Source organism: Triplophysa rosa, linkage group LG19 (assembly GCF_024868665.1).
Source record: "Triplophysa rosa linkage group LG19, Trosa_1v2, whole genome shotgun sequence".
Lineage (NCBI taxonomy): Eukaryota > Metazoa > Chordata > Actinopteri > Cypriniformes > Nemacheilidae > Triplophysa > Triplophysa rosa.
The window spans coordinates 16,811,516-16,822,271 of NC_079908.1; the positions used below are offsets into that span (position 1 = coordinate 16,811,516).

Below are 10,756 nucleotides of genomic sequence, written 5' to 3' on the forward strand. Positions count from 1 at the left end.
AACGCCAATGATTTGATGTTGCGAGGCCGCCGGGAACCCTGCTTGAATAGCTACGCTGAAGATCAACAAATTTTGGAAGCTGTTTCACAGCATCGGATGCCGTGATGCCTTATTGAGTTCAAATGATTATGTATGTTCCTTTATTAATTCAAGTTTCACAGACGATTAAAAGCTAAATAATTGAAAATGTTGCTGGAAGGAGACCGAGTGTCTCAGTAGTCTAAAAGATTAGTGCTGGAGTGGTTGCTGCTATTAAATCTGCAATTTCTTGTTATTATTTTCGAGCGTATTTTCGAGCGATGTTGCCATCTGTTACAATATGTTAGGGAATTGTAAACAGGTTTGCAAGGAATAGTTTACCCAAAAATGACATGTCCCGTATGACACACAAAAATAAGTTTACAATAAATCGTCACTGTAGCTTTTAAAGGGATAGTTCAGCCAAAAGTAAAGTCTGTCATCGTTTACTCGCCAAATTGTTATTTCAAAGCTGTATAACGTTCTTTCTAATGCAGAACACAAAAGAAGATATTTTGAAGAATGTTGGTAACCGAATATTGACGGCACCCATTCGCTTGCATTGGTTTTGTGTAGAAGTTAATGGGAACAAACATTTTTCAAAATATCTTCTTTTGTGTTCTACAGAATAAGGAAAGTCATACAGGTTTGAAATGACAAGAGGGTGAGTGTACGATGACAGAATTTTCATTTTTGGGTGAACTAGGCACCGAAAAGGACACGCGTTCGACTGAAGAAGCAACATGAGGGTGAATAAACACGGTTCAACCAGTCCTTTAAGAGTTCAGATCAATCCCAATTGTGCTGATTTAGGACCTGGAGGGTTCAGATACCCTTACAGCATGCTTTATCACTAACTAAAAAAAAAAAACTCTATTGTGTCCAAACTCCATCCTAGACTTGTTAAGTTTATTTGCACTGTCAAGTGTTTGCTTCTGCTGTCATCTTATCCCTAACAACACTCATCCAATCACAACTTCCAAGCTTTCAGACTACCGCAAACATAGTCCTTCACCTGAAACAATCCAATTTCAAGGTGATTGATGTTTGCATTATAGTATGTCAGTTCCATGTCAAATCTCTTTTGCTGCTTTTGGTGATATGATGTATAAATCTGCATCGCGTGTGTCTTTCGATTGACAGAATGGTGATTGATATGTGTGATAATGACAGATTTCTGTCTGATTGCTTCTCGCTCTCTTTGCTGCAATCAGCTCTTTGTGATTACGGCTTGTGCTCGCCAGCGAGTGCTAAATGAAGGAGTGGACTCCGATGTGATGAGGCTTTGTGAAGGTCATTGTGTTAGATTTATTAAGATCTGGCACGCTTGAATTGTATTTGATAATGTTAAAGTTGTGATGTCGTGTGCTGTGAGACAGGAGCAGGTCTCTGGAGTTGTTGACGTTTATATATATAAAGATGAAATGGGTTGGTAAAATGTGAACTTTATTTAAGTTGATGGCAGGTGTAAATAATGTGATTTGATTTTGAGACTTAAGTTTTATTTTTTTATTTTGCCTTGGATTTTTTGTATTGAGCAAAATGAAAAGATGGAGAAGATTTACTTTGTCAATTACAGTGCATGATTTCTATTACATGTTTATTATTTAAAAGCTATGATAAACCATAGGCTTGCCGACTGTGTATGCTATTATTATTTATTATAAGTATCGTTTTCCTGCCAAATGACCCTCTCTGAAAGTGCACATTATGTGAAGATTGTATCTTGCTTATTGTCATTCCAGTTTCATCTTTGTGCAGTAAATACTTCAAAACCTGCCTTACCATCTTGACTTCACAAGCAAATATGATTATATCTTTATTTGCACTACAGCTACACTTCTTTTATTTGTAGTTGTGTCGATTTGAATATGGCGATCTTCGCTACATTAAGAAAGAATATGTTGACGTAATAAAACAAACAAAAGATGTCATTGTGTTCTCCTCACAGCTGCAGAGGTTTGTCTCCGCTGACACAGTTCAAGCTAATACACTGTCTGACACCCACTGAGATACCCACCTCAACTACGCACTTGTTATCTCCGTCCCCTCTCGGATTCCCGTCTAATCCAGGGTAGAAACAGCGCTGTGAGATTTTCAATTTCCGCTGTGATGCTGGTTTTTCTGAGGCTTCTCAGTTATTCATTTCAATGGGTGCTGATGTGAGGGAGAGTTTTAGTCGGCCCCTCCTGACCTCACTGACTGGACAATGTGTCATGTTCCCTCAAGCATTTATGACAGCGCGCTCGGACACGTTTCTGCCCAGATGTACTTTGTATTGTATTGTACTATCTGCATTGTCCGGAGAGCTCCAGCGTGAGTCGAACCATAGTCGGGGCGGGATTACTGACCCGGGGTTCTTATTTTCAACATTTTCTTGGAATTTGGGCCCCATTCAAATTGACTGTTGGTTATGTCACACTTACAAAAAATCTTACCAAGGTCCAAATAGTTGTTTAAAGGTTACATGTTTGGTTTGGTGAGGATTTAAGACTTTTTTACCCCTGGGCCCCATGGTCTTCTAGTTTGGCCCTGATCATATATATACAGTATATATATATATATATATTGCATCAGAAAGTACACTTTTTTATGTTCTTTATATTATTATTGTTGTTGTCATTATAATTATTATTGTTATTATTATTAATAAAAACAATAATAATAATAATATATAATTAATTTATATTATAATAAATATAATTAATTTATAATTATAATAATAACAATAATAAACTTGTTCTGTAGGGCTTTAAAAAGTCTCGAAGCGCTTTACAAAATAAAATTACTAAATAGAAATACATATCATAATACAGTAAAAAACTATTAAAATTTACAATCATAACAACATAATCCCTCAAAAGATATCTTCGAAAACAGTAAAAGATTCTCTGTTTATTATGTCAAAAAAAGAATGATCTCTGTATGGTTTTATTGTAAAACTTTCTAAACATTCCAAAAAAGTGTTAATATTAAGATGAGCTAGAATACAAAGGCTGATTTTCAAATGGGTAAATATTTATACTGAAAAAAAGACAAAGAATCTGATCAAAAATAGCATGTATACTATATGTTCTCTTATTGTTGTAACTGCTCATGCCTAAATTGACTCTTCTACATTAACGGTATGAAGAACATGGCATTATTTTACATATTGCCTATATATCAATTAAGATTTGGGGTCTAGATACTAGTGTTATTCTTACATTTAGAAATAAATAAACAGTCGGTTGAGAGACCTAGTGGAGAACTACAGCTCAAACGTATTCACCTGTTTGACCACAGTATGCTTGAACTACAGCTCGAGCTGATATGGTTCCTTGAGTTTAATTTGTTCCCAGAGTTCACAGCTTGAGCACAGCCAATTTTCTGCATGACTGTGAGCTATGACAGACCCACAACCGCTTCTTACCCGCTGCTGAAAAACTGCAGTATAATTGGCTCTCATCAGCACCATTCCTGCATCTTCATCCAACATGGGCTCCACTCCACTGAGAAAACGACTCCAAATTAAAGTAAGATGACATGTGTCTCAATTTTTGTATTCTTAGTTATTATTATTTTGGTCCAACATGTTTGTCATAATTGGGGCTGTGTTGTTAATTGCTTTAATTCACATTTATTCACACACCACAAATTCGACCGATTTCAATGTTTTTTTTTATTGTCATTCATTTTCTCCATAGGTAAAACGTTAAACAGCCATGAACTAAACCATCCAGCTCAGAGGTAAATCACAGCATTACAAACTTTTTTTGAAGCAAATGAGTATTTATAAATCGGCCAAAAACACAACAGCAGTTATACACAAACAAAGACACTGTATATGCAACACCAGTTTTGGGAGTGATAACTTCTGTTACATCATGTTACATTATACGTTATGGGAGATGAGGGTTTCCATGGCAACTCGCATTTTGCATATTAAGAGTGAAGTGTGTCATTTTTTTGTGCTAGCAGCTGTGCTGTGTGAATGGCCCAACATGACTTTACGTTGGATCAACCAGTGGTGTGAGTTTGTATTTTGGAAGTGTTACATATTTGCAGTAAATTATATTTATAATTAATTTAGGTATAAATATGTGTGTTTTGTAGGTTTAGCGCTATTGTACCTTCACCCGTGGAAAACAAGCACTCAACTAACAAAGGGAATTCTTCACCATTCGGATGATTCTTTCCCATAGTGACAGCTGAATGTCCTCATTACAGTGATAGATGCTGACTCTCAGCTCGATATACAGCTGTTATGGTGTGATGTGAGGGAGTTAGACAGACCCCAGGGCGTGGTTAGGGGGTACACACAATGTTCTGCCAGCTCTCCAGCTGGCTCTGCTATCGGGAATTCCTTTCGGATCTGCAGGTGAACCTGGGGATGCATTAGTGAGAGCTCGCAAACTGTCTGAAAGCCCAGGGCTACAGATCTGAACTTTGAAGGAGCCTTTTTAAACGTCAGGGAGGAGTGGATTGAATGGTAGCTGGGAGTCAAATTTACAACGTTTTTTAAGTTGTTCTCGTTGACAGTATCTTTGTTGAAGCGAGTGAACAAGTATTCTGTGGGGGGTGGCAGGTTGTGCGCTGCTGACACTGAAGAAATAGTGAGGAATGGAATTAGCTGTGGCATGGAAAGAGCAAGTGAGAAATTGAAACGATAGCGGTGTCTGAAATGTGAAAACTGCTGGCTTGACATGACAGAATACAGAGGTAGAATGGGATTTAAGCAATGAATTCAGTGTTTGCAGAGAATCCTGTCTTTTAAAGAGGCCCAAAAATAAAAATTCTGTCATCATTTACTCCAAATCTGTATAATTCATTTGTTCTGATGAACTCGGAGAAAGATATTTGGAAACATGCTTATAACCAAACAGTTCTTGGTCACCATTAACTACCATAGTAGGAAAAATTACAATGAGTCAAAAGTGCCCCAGAAGTTTGCTTTCCTACATTCTTTAAAATATCTTCTTTTGAAATATACATTTATTAAGCATTTTTTCCTACTGTGGTAGTCAATAAACTGCGTTCTTCCAAATATCTTTCTCTGTGTTCAGATTGGGAACAATTTGACAGAATTTTCATTTTTGGATTAACTTTTCCATTAAGATGCCTTCATCTAGTTGTATTTTGGAAGCAATATACACATGCCGGCTAAAGATTGAAGATATTTCTCATGATCTTAAAAAAAATGTAATCTAAAGGGAAATGTTTCATTGTTTCATATTACTTGTGATTGTGCCAACATATCAATTTCTTTCATTAGAAAATATTTTGTTTATTAAAAAAAATGTTTTTGTAATGGATTACTTGGATAAAAATAATGAATAAAAAGCAGACGATAAGAGCGCAGTAAAAAGCTTCCCAGGTTGAGACCTCAATCTTCTTTGAAGATGCCAAAATACAAGTTATGTTTCGTATGCATTTATTTTGGATGCTTTTAGTCACAACGTAATTCCCACAGTTACAATTGTGTTATTCCATGGTTTTGATGGTTTTGCTATTATCCTATGTGGAAAAAAATATAAAGAATGAGTAAGTGATCCTTAACATTTGACCGGTTGGTTGTGTATATTTTTATTTATCCTTTACAGATATCCAACAATCTTGTGTGTGGTTTGGCAGTTAATGAATAAAAGTGGTGTCTGCTGGACCCATTTCTAGAAATAAGTATTCAAGTGTCTAAATATCTGTTTTAGATCATTAGATATATCATTATAATGCTTTGTATGTTTATCTGAAACCAGTTTCCTTATGTCTTTGACTTTTAGTAAACTGCATTCCGTTTCAAACACAAAAGGATATTTATTGTGGGAGTTGAACAGGCACTCCACAGTCAGGATAAAGATGATCAAGGTCCTTCAGTAAGTCACCATTAAAGAGCGAATAACCCTCGAAACACTGAGCTAAATGGGACTTGTATGTTGTAATGGGTATCTTCCATCCTGACAGAACAAGAAGGTGCTTTCAGACCACAGACATCAAGGTGAAAGGAACGCCGGACAGAATGAGGATAGAAATGTTCCACCACAATAGAAGTGATGTTCTTTGATGGTAGGCCTATAAGGAGGTGAAAATGGTTCTAAAAATAAAGTCCTGCGTGCCACGAAACAGGCTGCCTCCTCCTGGTGCAGGTATGCGGTTAAATTAAGTGTGTTTTGAGTCTGAAGAGTGCCAGCGGTGCGTGGGATGTGTGCGTCACGTATAGTCCCCGGTGGTTTGACAGCGTCTCCGTAGGGACGGACTGTCGGACTGACGATTATAAGCGAAGGATAAACACAGGCGAACCGGAGAGCGCGCGCTCAAATGAGCTGACAGGTGCGCGCTACGCCCACGCCATTCGCACTTTAAAAGCGCTCCAGCCAGACTCATAAAACAAAGACAGGTGATGCCGAATGACATCCATAATAAAAGGGAAGTTCAGCTTGAGATAAGAGGAGCTTAGACGAAGCATCAGTATGCTCGGTACAAAGCGTTTTGTTATATCGCCGAGTTCATGTCATACATTCAGAAATTGATTAAAAGCGAGAGCTGCAGCAGAAATTTTGCAGATATTGTGGAAGGGATATGCATGTCCAGACTTTGCTTGTAATGTGTTCGCAGTATTGTCATGCACTGTCTGTGAGTTTTGCAGTGGCTGTCTGTGAGCGAATTTTCCAGAGAGGTTGATGTGAAAATTGATATTGACCAAACTTCTTTATACTAAAGTTCTTCATACTTGTTCTTCTTCCCAAACAAAAGACTGTTGTAGGTTTATTATTCTGTTTGTTTTTTTCCCATAAGAGCATGATCTCTGTTAACCTAATAGTCTTGGTCATTAACAATGCAAAATAATCATTCGTTCCCAGTTGTCAATGATGAATCAAATGGATGATGTGCGATTTTTATTATAGTATTATACATACTAAAGAAGGCAAATTAACATACATTCTAAATGGACAATTTATGAAAAAGAGAGGACTTTATATATATTTTGCCAAAAAAGACAAAAAATATTGAGATTTTATAAAATAGGGCTAACATTTCTTCACAGCAAAATCGCCAGTGTTTTATATATAACTATATATATATAGTTATATAATATTCAGTGTGGATTATATATACACTGTGAGTGTTAATTTGACATTTTTTAACAATGTGGATTATATATACACTGTGAGTGTTAATTTGACCTTTTTAACAATGTGGATTATATATACACTGTGAGTGTCAATTTGACATTTTTTAACAATGTGGATTATATATACACTGTGAGTGTTAACAATGTGGATTATATATACACTGTGAGTGTTAATTTGACCTTTTTTAACAATGTGGATTATATATACACTGTGAGTGTTAATTTGACCTTTTTAACAATGTGGATTATATATACACTGTGAGTGTTAATTTGACATTTTTTAACAATGTGGATTATATATACACTGTGAGTGTTAATTTGACAAAATTTGGCAATTTTGCTGTGTTTGTATCACTATTTATTTATTTATTTATTCTGATTCTTTTTTAGGATATTGCCCTGATGGACCACAGCTGAGTCTGCATGATAAGTGTAAAACAATTAAATTATTAAAAAATATAGTACTTGCCTTTTGAGAATTGGTTTGTAGGTTACTCTGCTGCCTTACAATTTTCTGTTAATTCAATGGAAAAATATTAGTTATTACGTGAATTTGATGCAAAATTGTTAGGTTAACATTTTTTTTGATTGAATTAACTAAAGATTTTAAGGCAGCCGGGTAACTTGATTTTTTAAATTAAAACAACATATCATTTTTACAGTGCACAGTTTCCAAATTTGTATTCAATTATTTCTTGAAAAGCCTTTGAATTTACCTTCTCAGTCTGGAAATTTGCTAAATGTGTACATGCGCTTTTGCGTGTACTGTACGTGTGCTTGATTGCAAAGCGCGCCGATTTCACGCGGGACTCGTGCATAACAGAAGGCCCTAATAAGTGCCGTGTCGAATGTTTTCCAACAAGTTGTTTCCTTGTCTCCATTAATTTCATGCCATAAGGAAGCCTTTAATAGCTACTTTCTAAAAGGAGCAAAGCAAAGGTCACAGCACAGCCGAAAGCTGTTTGTCACAGGCAAATTCTGTTTTGGCTAGCTATGTGCAAGACAGAAGGCCTGAAGCTGTAAATAACACAGCGCATGTTTAAATACTTGCATAGTCTCTTAACTTATGCATACTGTATGTGCGAAAGTCCAGCCCACGCTAATGGAGCCCTACTTGAAGCCTTAAAGGTTATGGGCCTTGCTGACGTTTCCATGTGGCACATGCTGAGATGGGAGATATGAGTGCTTGCCACCTCTTAACCAGCACACGATGTTAAAAACATCCTATACTGTAGCCAAAGACCCATAAGCCTGTGGTGTTTTTGGTCAGTCTAACTTTTAGTTCTTTGTACTGTATGCCATAGACCAACATTCTTTAAGATAGGACTTGCTGTGTAGCTCAGTGTAAAAAACCCTTAAAGCACTTTGGTAGACAGGCCACTCAATTTAATTGGGGCAGAAATCGTAAACACAGCCAGAATTGAGTATTAGTCAATAACAAGCTGGTAAAGTTCAAGGGTGTTCAGGGGAAAAGTGGTCTTTTGAATATATGGTAAAGAGACTGGAGTAAGCGTCTTGACCTATTTAGCAGTTTCTGCTGTAAATTGCTTCACTTACTGAGAATTAGACATGCTGAGCAGCAGGGTAACCGGCCGTGTTTTCAATGCCAAGCGGTTGGATTAGAATGCAGTAATGTTTGCCTCACGATACGGCGGTGTTTTAAAGCCATTAAAGAGAGCTGATGATAGCTTTTCTGAACAAAAGTGAAAACACGGGGAAGCAATCCATTCCTGTCATTATGGCTTTAATAGTATTTGTTACCATACTGTTAGATCGATACGAACGAAGAGACTTCCTGGCAAATTGTATACCAACCATAATGCAAAATAACTTTGGCACGCTGCAAGGATTAACTCCAAGATAGGGAGAAAAGAACGTTTTTGCTTTTGAATGGGAGCGTTTGTGAGATTGTACGGAAGTGAGGTTGTTTTTTGAAGGGTTTTATTGTGGGTCAAACAGCTAGGGGGGATTTATGGACTGAGTGGTATATGAGGTGTAATCCCTCAAGCAAAATAACAAGACCACAATGCGACGTAATGAAATGAATGATTAGTGGCACGTGAGAATAGTGGCAGGTGGCCCTACGCCCCACAGTAAATAATGAACAATAAATATGAAGGGTAATAAATATCATAGTAAATGCAATGCAAAGAGAAAAGTAATGGTGGGTAATGTGAGGTATTGCAAAATGATAAATGCACATGGTAATACACGCACAGCTTCATTTGTCGACTTTAATCTAATGAAAATTTAACGGAATAATGAATAAATAATTATATGTCTTTGTCTTTTTGTTGAGTAAAAATAGCTAAACATTCTTAGGATGATGCATTTTCATAAGCAACACAATTGCCTCAGGTATCTGCCTTGTTTTTGGAGAATGTGCCTTGAAGCCTTTTATATTTACGTTTACATGTTATATACATTTTGTTTGTTTGTTTGTTTGTTGGTTTTTAAGACATAAACTTCATACAATTTTGTTGAGAAGACTAAAAACACTTGCAAATGCAACCATATGACACAAAATGGAAGCCTTAAATGGATAGTTCACCCCAAAATGAAAATTCTGTCATCGTTTACTCTCCCTCTTGTCATTTCAAACCTGTATGACTTTCTTCTGCAAAACACAAAATAAGATATTTTGAAGAATGTTGGTAAACAAAACCATTGGTCCCAATTGACTTCTATTGCATGGACACAAAACCAGTGCAAGTCAATGAGGACCAATGGTTTTCTGTTACCAAAATTCTTCAAAACATCTTCTTTTGTGTTTTGCAGATGGAAGTCATACAGGTTTTAAATGACGAGGGTGAGTAAATGATGACATAATTTTCATTTTGGGGTGAAATATCCCTTTTATTATACAAATTTGTTCAAGTAAATCAGGTCAGTCAAAGATTAATTGATTAAGAATAAAACCACAACAATATTGTCCTTGAAACAGACTAACATTAGTCCCCTAACTTCCCAAATCCATCACATTGTATTTCATACCGAGTGATACAGCATATTAAGATATTGACATTTTGCACTGTATATCAAAAAGTGCCCAGCTTATCCCAAACCGCCTGGAGGACAAATAAATTACAGTTAAAAATGAGAGACAGTGCCAAAGAAATAGATCAGGATACTGGACCCATTCATCTCTCTGTAATGCCAAGGAATGCAGACTAATTTACGTTAGCAATAAAAGCAGCGACTTCCACGTTCCTCCTCCGGCTCCAGATCTTGGACTGATAAATTGCCCTTGTAGTTCAATGACATCTGAGGTGCTTGAAGAACTGAGAAGTGACCGGCAAAAAAAAGAAGGTCTATATTGAGAAGCCTCATCTCCAACTGAATCTGATCCACAAGTCTTATATTAAGACAATTTTTGTTTTGGGATTATGTAGATTTATAGAAAGTTTAAATATTGTTAGGTAATCTACCGACCAGTGTTGGGTAAATTACTCTGAAAGTGTAATTAGATTACTGTACAAATTACTCTCTCCAATAAGTATTTAGTTACTTATTACTAATTACTTTCTATATCCTATATCCGCCTTGATGAGTTAAGTGATTCAAGGATAGTCATGAAAGGGCTCTTTTAATTCATTCAAATAAATAATATTAAACTACATAAAGTTCTCT

General features: G+C 36.3%; 1 protein-coding gene and 1 long non-coding RNA gene across 3 annotated transcripts in view; both read left to right on the forward strand.

Moving 5' to 3' along the window:
- Positions 1-912, forward strand: part of man1b1a (mannosidase, alpha, class 1B, member 1a) — a 16,025-nt gene extending 15,113 nt beyond the window's left edge. For both annotated transcript variants that reach the window (XM_057359600.1, XM_057359601.1), the window contains one exon: positions 1-912. This exon is cut by the window's left edge and continues 1,350 nt beyond it. The gene's annotated coding sequence lies outside the window, so the exon portion shown is untranslated.
- A 1,893-nt stretch (positions 913-2,805) lies between these two features.
- On the forward strand, positions 2,806-7,587 carry LOC130569725 (uncharacterized). Its single transcript, XR_008964878.1, has 2 exons — positions 2,806-5,870; positions 5,959-7,587. It is a non-coding gene; the product is annotated as an uncharacterized LOC130569725 (long non-coding RNA).
- Positions 7,588-10,756: the final 3,169 nt, after the last annotated feature.